This window comes from Stegodyphus dumicola, chromosome X1 (assembly GCF_044657685.1).
Source record: "Stegodyphus dumicola isolate Sdum_Otavi_A_Nest chromosome X1, ASM4465768v1".
NCBI lineage: Eukaryota > Metazoa > Arthropoda > Arachnida > Araneae > Eresidae > Stegodyphus > Stegodyphus dumicola.
In genome coordinates, this window is record NC_140780.1 from 168,759,545 (window position 1) to 168,770,849 (window position 11,305).

The following is an 11,305-nucleotide window of genomic DNA, read 5'->3' on the forward strand; positions in this document are numbered from 1 at the left end:
AGTGGTCCTGAACTATGAGGGAATTATCCGCTTTAGCTTTAGTCAATGAATATAAAAAAATAATTTATTAAATGTTTGGAATTTATCAGAATTTTCTACATTTTCTTTTCTTTAATGTAAGAAACACATTAAGTAGCTTCGAAGCCTTTCCACGTGCATTTAATTTGATGAAAAAGAAAATACTTTGTTTCTTAAAAGTAATGAATATTTAATGTTAATATATATATATAAACATATGTTACGGCCAAAGCCCGAAGTACGGCCAGTTCCCGAATTGGCCGACCATTTCGCACATTGACCGGGGCGTGTGGCCAATGTCCGATGTACTGGAAATGAATAGCGTATAGGCGACTTTGGCCGGCCACTTCCCAAAGTGCCCGGAACTCCTTGGCCAATATTCGATGTGCAATATTTTCAGTGTATCTGTCATCCATGTTTACGGCTCTGCCAAATGAATAGTTTCGATTGCGGGTTAGTGCGCTTTTCCCGGATAGGTAAGCCCTTTCAATATTCGTTTGTTTTTTTGTTATACTATGGATCAAACTCAGTTTCAAGAATTTGTACATGCTTTCCAAGCAGAGCAACTACAATTTTTAGAATAATTTCTCCTAACTCAAACTTCTAATGGCACCGAGTGGTGTTCAGTGCCATTAGAAGGTGCCTCAGTGCCATTAGAAGGTGCCTCAGTGCCATTAGTGGTGCGCAGTGCCAAAGTACCGTTCAACCGTCCATAAATCCAATTTTACTTCAATCATTTGAAAATTTCGATTCTAAAAAAAAGAATCATTTAAACATAAAAGACTTGAAAATTTTCTTGATATAAAAGCAACTAAAAGCAAACAAAGAATCTTGTGCTCAGATGCTTCTTAACGCTTTAAGTATCATTGTTCCCAAATGGAAACATCATATTTAAAAAATTACCGAAATTTTAAATGTATTAATTGAACTTAACTAATATTTTAACACATCAAATGATTTTTTGAAATAAAATTGGAGTGCTGATCTTACTTTGCTTATTCACAAAATATGCAAAAAATTATTTTCCGCTATAATAGATGTGTTATGTCGTGTTATTGTTTTAATTAACAAGTAAAATTTAATTGTTCAGGAAAATTTTCTGTGAAAAAGAATATATATCTAAATCCAAAATGTGCATTTTCTAAAATTATTAATAACTAATTAAATATTTTGTGCTGAAAAAATAATTTCTTTATCTATAAACACATGCCTCAAATATTCATGGGAAGGACCTATAAATCTATTAAATTTTTTTCCTTAAATGTAAGCACTATAATACTGTTTAATGAGCTATTTTCAAGCAATATATAATGGAAACCTTTATTTACACCTGACAAAAGTTTTGGTACTTAAAGTGTTGATTGAATAGGTGCTTCTTATTTATGTTAGATTCTTTAGCTTCACCTAAAACTTATACATGTACATGAACTGCTAAACCACGAAAGGGATCGCCGCGTGATTTCAGAGTATCATATTGTTTTTCTATAGGTTTTTTTTTCCCATGGCTCCTCCTGACGAAACTAGTATGCTGGGCAAAGATGACGCACATGCAAATGCGGAACCAACTTTTGATATGAGAACCGTGTTCTTAAATAAATTGAATACATTGCTGCAAGAAAAAACAGATAATAGCTGGATCCTCAGCAGAGACAAGTACTGTACTTTCATAGAGGACGCTAAAAAGGCTAAAGCAAAGCAAAAAAAAGAAAGTATTGGACTATCGTCGACTAAGAAAATATGATGTTATTGTGCCAGTAACAGAAGGCAATAGGGTTATTTTGTACTAAGTGCACACAGAAGAGTTATTCGACTTGCTACATGATACTCACTTGAAAATTGGACGTGGAGGTCGCACACGGATGGAGAAGGAGCTGCAAACTAGGTATAAAAATGTCACCAAGGAAATCATTACAATGTATCTCCGCTTATGCAAACCGTGTCAGACCAAATTATCTAATCCTAAGAAAGGTCTAGTTTCTAAACCTTTGATATTTAAAGAATTTAACTCAAGATGCCTGGTAGATCTTATCGAGATGCAAAGTAACCCAGACGGCAAATTCAAGTTTATACTCAATTACCAGGATCATTTAACTAAGTTCATATTATTGCGAGCTCTGAAAAGCAAACGAGCAGAAGAAGTTGCTTACCAGCTACTGGATGTCTTCACCACCATAGGTGCTCCAAGCGTGCTTCAATCAGATAATGGAAGAGAATTTGCGAATCAAGTTATTAATGAACTCAAGAACATGTGGCCGGAATTGAAACTAGTTCATGGAAAACCGAGGCATAACCAAAGCCAAGGTTCAGTAGAACATGCCAACTAAGATGTTCAGAATATAATGATGACATGGATGCAGACAAATAAATCTACATATTGGGCCGAGAGTAGATTCATTAAATTCATGAAAAACCGTTCTTTTCATCAAGGATTTCAGCAGTCACCTTATGAGGCTATGTTTGGCTGCAAAGCAAAAGTGGGACTGAGCACCTCAAATCTACCCATACAGGTTATCGATAACTTAGTTACAGTTAATCTCGAGAACGTCGAACAAGAAATGGATGATGCTGAAAATGCAGCCACTTTCTCCGCAAACGAACCAGCTGCAGTGGCGACGGAGACATCGGAAAGTCCAGATCAGTTGTCTGACAATAAAAATGCGAACAAATTCTGTGTAGTATGTCAACAAGAGTGTAGTTCAGCCCATTCTTGTGGATCCTGCGGAAACGTTGTGCACGCAATTTGTGGAATAAGTAATGAAGCAGATGAAGGAGGAAAAAATTAGCTGTAGACTGTGTCATAATAAACAAGAAATCACGAATAAGAGGTCAGCTGCCCATGCTAGCTTACAAACTCAAGGTGTCAAGATGCTAAAAAATTCAGATGCAAAATTTCCACCAGCGAAAGTTGGAGACAATGTACGCATCTGCGTACTAGATGTTGACAGAGGTCGCGGTGATCCACGAAGCGTCCTTGCAGTTGTCATGAACATCGAGGGCGCTTTCTACAAGCTAGGAACAGAACATGGTGTTCTCAAACAAGTGTACTCCAGAAGTGAGTTTTCCATTTTGCAAAAGAAACTAGTTACATTGGCATCCATGGGCACAGAGGAAAAATCATTACGAACCGTTGCCTCTTCACAATCGCTGACCGGCGGCCAAGGCTACACTCGATGCAGTTACCCTACCAAGTGCTCAACAAATCGCTGCAGATGTAAAAATAACAAACTGCTGTACAATTCGAAAGGGAGAGGAAATTTTCATAAGAGACCAGGAGGTATCTGGCACTGTGAGATCCTTATTCACTAAAACTTCTCCTTTCAGACTACAGCCCACCTAGGGCCACCGTACCTTCTTGGCCTTTGTTCCGAACGACGATTCTAGGCGCCTAAGAGGGGCGGATTCGTCGAAAAATTCCTCTGTGGCAGCTATAATGTGATTATCATTAGCATTACGGTATACAATGACCTTTTTCTTCTGACTTTGGCGGATCTCCCCATGCCATTTCGCTAACTGGCTGGCCAAACCCCGAAATCAAGGAAAGATCGGACATTGGCCGGTCATTGTGAGGCGATATTGGCTGTTTCGCGATTTGGCCGGCCAATTCGGGAACTGGCCGACTTCGGGCTTTGGCCGTAACATATTTTATATATAACAATATATATATCTATATTGCTGGAGAAAGTTCGAACCAATTAATGTTATTAGCATTTTCGATTTCCGACTGTGAATAAATTACGTTCTAAGTGCAGCTGTATATAAGGTTTTAAGGTATCTATGTAGTTAAGGTTCTATTGAGCTCTATTGAGTATCAAATAAAACCACATTATCATTATTTCCGTAAGTGCGTAGATTAGGATTAAAAAAAAAACTTCAAAATAACTTCAGTAGTCAATGTATAACAGAATCATTGTGCTCTGCTCAGCATTTACACTTTCGCTCGGTATCACAAAGAAAAAATTAGTGCATCAGCAATTTGCTCAAAATGCAAGTACCGATGCAGCGGCAAGTAGGTTTCTAATTAATTTTTTACATTAGAGCTGGTAAAAGTTAGTCAAATATTCCTTTAAAGCGGAGATTCGGAAGTCTGTTTCTGAATAAGTATCAAGTCTCTGAACAGGGTTAAAAAGTTCGTACCCAACTGCATACCTAAGTTAATTAGTTAATAAGTTATTAGACATTAATAAATATTTCAGTTACTCATTTATTTGCTCACTAGTTTAGTGTTTGAGATAGTTTTCTAGCATCTATAAAGGAGATAATTCATATTTTATTGATACATATTACAAGTTATGTTCTATATTCTATGAAGTTAACGCCTATCTTCTGCATCAGTTACTTTCTATGTTCCACATAATTATAAGCTAACTTCTATCTTTTATATAATTACAAAATAACGATCATCTTCTAAAATAATTCCTTTGCCACAGATTATAATTAGCTAATTAATAAAATAATTTGGGCACTGAACTGTCAGAATTCAAAGGGTGAATCATTGGATGACCTTCATGAACACTCTATACCGAATTCAGCAAAATCCCCATCTCACACAAACAAAATCCATCTTTCATGTATTCATTATGACATTCCCTTTTTTTACTTATTAGAAGAACTAAAATTTACGCCATTTACTTTTTTTGTAAAGGTGACATACGTTTTCTTTGTAACAGTTACATAGTTATTTATACTTTCCAAAATAAAATTTTGAACTTTCATTCTGACTTTTTTATACGATTTTTACCATAAAATTTTAAAGCCTTGACGTATATAGTCGAATTCGGTAGTAACGATCATGAATGCAATGTGTGTATGTGTGTGTGTATTTAATTATGGCAAAGCCCACTAGGGCTATCAGCCTATAGGAGGGATGGTTTCGTGGAGGACTTTCTAAGGGAAACTGGCTCGTATACACGTTACACATGGGGAAAACCACGAAAACACCCATGCAGCCAGCCCGTTCGCGATTCGAACCTCGAACCGAACTACTAGTGTTCAGCGACTTTACCGCTCGGCCGCTGGTGGGCCTTCATGAATGCAATGAGATCATGGCTATAATGGGCAAATGTTTATCATAATTTATGTGTAATTTCATACAGATATAATTTGCAGCAAGCAACATTTATAGCGAAGACATTTTTCAGTCTCCTAATCTATAACATTGTTATAATACAGTCTGACCTTTAAAATCGTTTAGTGTATTTTGATTTTTGTAATAAACTATAAGTTGGATTAAATATTAAGTAAAATAAATAAAGAATAACCTCATATATTGCCTTAAAGAGTCCACTCAGATAGTAACCATTGACTTGCACGTGTAAAAATATTAGCTTCATTTCGAATTCTGTAACCAAAAGATTCTGCATAGTATATAATTATGCTGCCATTAATATTGTTTTAAACCTCTTGTGATGCTAGCTTTTAAAATGCATACCAGTTAGTTGATTTTCTTCGCCTACTACTACTTTTTTACTACTACTTCTACTTTTTTAAGATTAGCGAACAAGGTTTCAGCTCCAAAACACTCTTTCAACAGTATCATTGCATTTATCTAATGCCAGAGATGAAGGCAAATTTTATGTTTCTGTGCCAGTGGTTCCTAGGCTTTTTCCACGCTACGTACTCCTTGTTAAATCATTTATACAAACAGTATTCTTCATCTTAGCAAAATGTTTCGTAATTAACGTAGTAGCATTTCATCCAAATTCATGCACTGTATCTAAATAAGTAGCTCAGTATAATTACAGCCACGAGTAGTGTCTACAGACACTACTCGTCAATATAGTTTTATTCCCCTATCCGTGCCTTATCGAGACTAAAATAAATTTCGGAAATTAAAATAAGCAAAGGTTTATTACACACGGTCCGAGCAAGAAATAGGACACATGAAATAGGTTGCTCATACCTTTCCCAAACTCTCTCAGAGTCCCGAACGTGAATCCAAATGCGAAGAAGCGATTCTCCGTATTTATGAGTATTTGGATACGCAGAAGTAATATTTCGTCATTTATATTAATGTTTTGATACAAGAAACATATGCAATACACATGTAACATGTAGTGTTTTCATGCAAGTACCATGTACGATTTCAAGGATTACAAAACAATAGATGATTTATAATGGTTTGTCATCCTTGAGTTCATATACATGTTCCCTATTTATAATTCATTACCGGTACAATATCGTTTCCTTGCGATATCTTCTTTTGATATTGATTAAATAACCAGAATCGTTTACTTATGAGGATAAGAAACATTCAATTATAAGGTATTTCTCTCACCTTCTCAGCATGCCTTCGTGGTGTAGTGATCAGCACGCTCGGGGCGGATTTGAGAGGTCGAGTCCCGGCGAGGGTATTGCTCATTTTTTAGCTCTCCTGCTTTGAAGAAATACCCTAATGTCTCTACAGTGGCGCCCGAACTAAAAATAGTGGTGGATGATGGTTCTTCACCACCAGGTTCAGCGATCGGGTCCCCTAAAACCCCAGTCGCCCTTTAAAAGGGGGAGTATATAAGGTATTTCTCCCGCCTTCTTAGCAAGCCTTCGTGGTGCTAGTGGTCAGCACGCTCGGCGCGAATTCGAGAGGTAAGTGGTTCAAGTCCCGGCGAAGACGTTGCTCATTTTTCCTGTCTCCTACTTCGGAATAACCTAATGTCTCTACACAATATACATGCGATACAGAAAGAGAGAGAATCAAATTTGACTGTAAACGTGTCACGCTATGTACAAGACACTGCTATTAATTTTATTATTTTTTTCTTATTTTTTATATTTAGCACTCAATTCCATCAGCTGAGATTTTATGTAATCCGGTAGCCCACCAGCGGTTGAGCGGTAAAGTCGCTGAACACTGGTAGTTCGGTCCGAGTTTCGAATCCCGCGAACGGACTGGCTGCATGGGCGTTTTCGTGGTTTTCCCCACGTGTAATGTGTATACGAGCCAGTTTCCCTTAGAAAGTCCTCCACGAAGGCATCCCTCTCCTTAGGCAGATAGCCCTAGTGTGCTTTGCCATAATTAAATAAACCAAACCAAACCTTTATGAAACCCGATAAATTTTAGAACCTAGACCGCCAGTATGGATCACTGAGAAAAAAATGGAAAAGAAAAATGGAATAAGATTGCCGTACTGTGACAGTGGTCTTTTTGACTGACTGACTACAAGAACCCCATACATTAGCCGCTAAATTCATGGAACTTTGTTTTGAAATCTCTAAGAATGTATTTACATCAGAGCATCAAAAGAATGATTTGTCTTGGATTTAGAAAATTTTCCTCACGCTGCGTTATTTTAATCCGCTTAGTATAATGCGTAGAGATACGTAATTTTCATACATATGAAATATATGCAAATAACTATGAGTTTACCGGTATTAACGATTAAATGTGAAATTTACCAAAATTAGCAATTAAAAGTGAAATATTATTTTTGAATTTTTCGAGCTAAATTTGTTCTTGGTTTGAAGCTATCATTTATTTATAGGAATAAATAATCTCGAAGAATATGAGATGACAATTCGAATACTAGTTTTCTAAAGAAATGTTTTGAAAATTAAATTCTATCTCGTACGGGTTCAAATATCTTTCGTTTCTAAATTCTGTCCAAAATATAAAACTGGTTTAGAACTTAGGTGATTATTTTGCGAATAAGGCAGGATGTATTTTGACAAACGAGAAACGTGAAGTTGATCAAAAACGCAATATGATGTAGATGACAGCGACAGAGAATATTTTCAATAAATTGACTCTACACCATGCTATCCAAAGCAATAAATGACCCTACACATGCTACCCAATGTAATAAAGTTATTTTTGTTAATAAATAAAGTTAGCAAGTTATTTTGTCCGTCTGTAGCCATGAGTATCCCTATATCAGCTTTGAAGGCAAATTTATTATTGGAAAAATTCTCGAAACCACGATTTTTAAAAGCCATTCCAAAGACAAACTTATTGATGGATATAATGATTTTCAGAAACAACTTCTTACAGTGGTTAGTCAAGGCACTTAGTGCATGTAATGATGTGCTACAAATTCTGTCAAAAAACACTTCTTAAAGGTAGCTATCCAAATCCTTCGTAATAACATTCATAGCGTAGATGCCGACAGATATTTTAATGAACATCTAAGATGGCAGTTCCAAGTAGAAAACAAAGATCCAAAGAAAATTAATATTGAGAACACAATGATGCTATCTTTCGATTATTTGGGGGGATGTCATATTACTGCGGTAGATTATTTCATTAAATCTGTTTCGAATAACAGTGATTTGTATTCCTTATCTATTTTTATTTTACTCCTTTGCAAATAAATACGAAATTTTCATTTTTTGAGTGTTTTTGTGCGTATGATTTTTTAGTATTTTTAATGTGAAAGTTACGTAACTCTGGAAATGGGCTGTTAACTTTATAGTTTGAATGTTTTTTAGATTATAATTAAGACAGAAATTCTTCGATTATTGGAGCTTACAGACTGTTAAGTCAATTAAATGATTTCATAGCAATCGAAAAACTATAGGCAAAAGTACCGCAACAATAGGCTAAACACCAAGAAATATTGCAGTGACACACTCCACAGATTTCTTCGAAAATTATGAAGGAAACATTAACAGCTCTTTTAAGGGGAAAAGATCACGTGATTCTCTTAAACATCCTTATCAGCTATCAGAATGAAACTAATCGGTGGTCTAGAGATCATTAAGAAAGATATTATATTTCCTTGTTTAAAGAAGAAAGAAAAAGATATTTTAGACGTATTCCTCCAATGAAAGTTATTACGCGCAAGGAACATTTACTAGATTTTTTTTTCAGTTCACGATTCACTCAATTTTCAAGCAACCTTTTTTTCATATCCTAAAGTACCTGAGTAGTCTACTAAAATTGTTACCGTGAGCTTAATAGCTACATTTGCCCGGTTATTATTACTCGGACAAAGCGATATCCAACTGCCTTGCATGGATATCGACTTTACTCAATTGGTCACATCCAGAATGCATACTGACAATAAAATATCTTCTAATACCATCACAAAACTAATCCGTTATATTTTGGTAGGTCGTATGCAGCTATAAAATAAGCAAATTTTCAGATTGGATAAAAAAATAAAATTTAAATTGGATAAAAAATAAAATTTTCAGATTGGAGTAATGTAAATTACATGTAATATTTTGCAAAGGATTCTACATGAAACCTACTTGTATTAAATTTTAAAATGAGTTTGTTTTTTACCTCTTGAACTACTTCCCTATGTTTAATTTTATGCACCAAGAAAATATCCCACCATATGGATATTGCCTGAGTTGAGATCTAGAATTATTTGCTGAAATTAAGGGATATTTTTCAGGATTAGATTGAATTATTTAAGTAAGGCAAAACATGCGAATGCTGCATGCCTGATCTCCATCCCAATTTTAACCGAGAACACCGGAGAGAATGGAATCTTAGGATCCTGCATCCCACTTTCTTTACAAACAACTTCCAGAGATGAGCTTCGGATCCCACAGATTTAAAGCACCCCTATACCGCAAAGACGCTAATAGTATAGTCGCAAGCAATCATGTATTGTCCGGGATTCGAACTCGAGTCCAATGGCGTGTCAATCAGTCAGGTAAAAAATTCAAAATAAAAGCAATATAAATTATTTAAATTTTCTAAAAAAATATAAATTCTGTTTAAATTTATTCTCATTTGCTTACACTTGTTTTAAATTTGTAAGAGAATTTCAGCTGATTATCTTTCTTTTGCAATATTTTGCTGATAACCTTTTCGGCTGTTACTTGAAAAAAAAATGAAAGAATTACCAACAATTATTTAATTTTATTTTACATTAAATTACTTTTATTTCGGGTTTATCTTTTAGTTCCATGTTTTTACTTCACATTGTTTCTAATTTGTGCCTTCCAGTTAGCTAGTTTACTACTTTGGGTGGATATATGTTCCATATATTTGACCTCTTTCTTATGTAATTAATCAATTTTGCAAAATGTTACTCGAAATTAATAGCATTTATTTAATTAAATATTCTTCAATTTTTTTATCTCTACACACACGCGCGCGCACATATATTATATACGATTTTTATCCTGTTCGTAAGGAATTTATGTAAGTAAATTTATGTAAATTCGTAAACGTTCGTAGTTCATAATGTCATAGGACTGCAGTCATGTGGATCAAGCAGATTCGTGAAATAAATACCCTCTATATTATCTTTCAGTTATTTCAATAATGCAGTGCCGTTCGCTTTGCGCATTTAAAAGAAAAAGGAAAAGGTTTGAAAAATTAAAAATTAAAATTTTATGTTACACGTATGCTTGTTTTATAGCCCCCTGTTTTTTGTTTTATAATGCATTTCTGCTTCAGAGTTTTGAATTTCCTCACTATAAAATTATAAAAAAATAAACTCGAGAAATTAGAACATTGCTGATATAGACTATAGAAAGCGGATTTTCACGCATTACATTTGCTAATAAAGTATTGTTAAGATTTCTACGATACGTACATGACTTGCAATCTTCGCAGAAAAATAATACTGCACTTCCTACTCCATATTCCAATTTTAAATCCCTATAGTTTACTGAAATTTCTTGGTTCCCTTTTAAAGCAACGAGAGTGCGGGATATCTGTGTCCCAGCCTCCAGAAAAATGTTTCAACTAAACAAAGAAGCCAGGGTTTGCCCATTTTAATACGTACAGAAAAGCGAAATAATAATACAGCAACTTTTACAAAATTTTATTTCTTAGGAAAAGACCGCAAAAAGCATCTTCATAGACGAATCAATATAAATAACCATTATTAGTGTAATATTAGTGTAATGTTAAGAAAATATTAAGAGCAGAACGACTGCTGTGCTATCATGTATATTCTTAAAAACTGCTTTCGATCTTTTAGTTAGAAGTATTTTAAGAGTAAAGCACGGTAACTCATTTGAGGAAATTCTTATAAGTATGAAAAATTGTATCAAGAGATAGCATGAAAGCAGCAAGTTTACTTTTTGTCTAGCACTAGAAAATAATATGTATTAGAACTTTGGTCAACTGAATTAATCAAAGTGCACGTCGTACTTAAGTCTGTGTTAGTAGAAAAAGGGTCTTATTTCTTTAAAAAAAATTAGTTTTGACAATAATGCTACTTTCAATAAAATAAACTTTAGAAATTTTCTGTTTTAAACGTTTTATTTCAATCACATACATTAATGCCTTTTTATGATGTATATATGAATATGACTTTTTACTTATAAGGGAAACTGTTATTAGAGCCATATCGCATAGATAAAAAAATATCTGATACAAATTTAATGC

General features: G+C 34.6%; 1 protein-coding gene across 2 annotated transcripts in view; it reads right to left on the minus strand.

Moving 5' to 3' along the window:
* Positions 1-11,305, minus strand: part of LOC118194027 (uncharacterized) — a 359,931-nt gene that overhangs the window by 158,038 nt on the left and 190,588 nt on the right. The window lies entirely within an intron of this gene.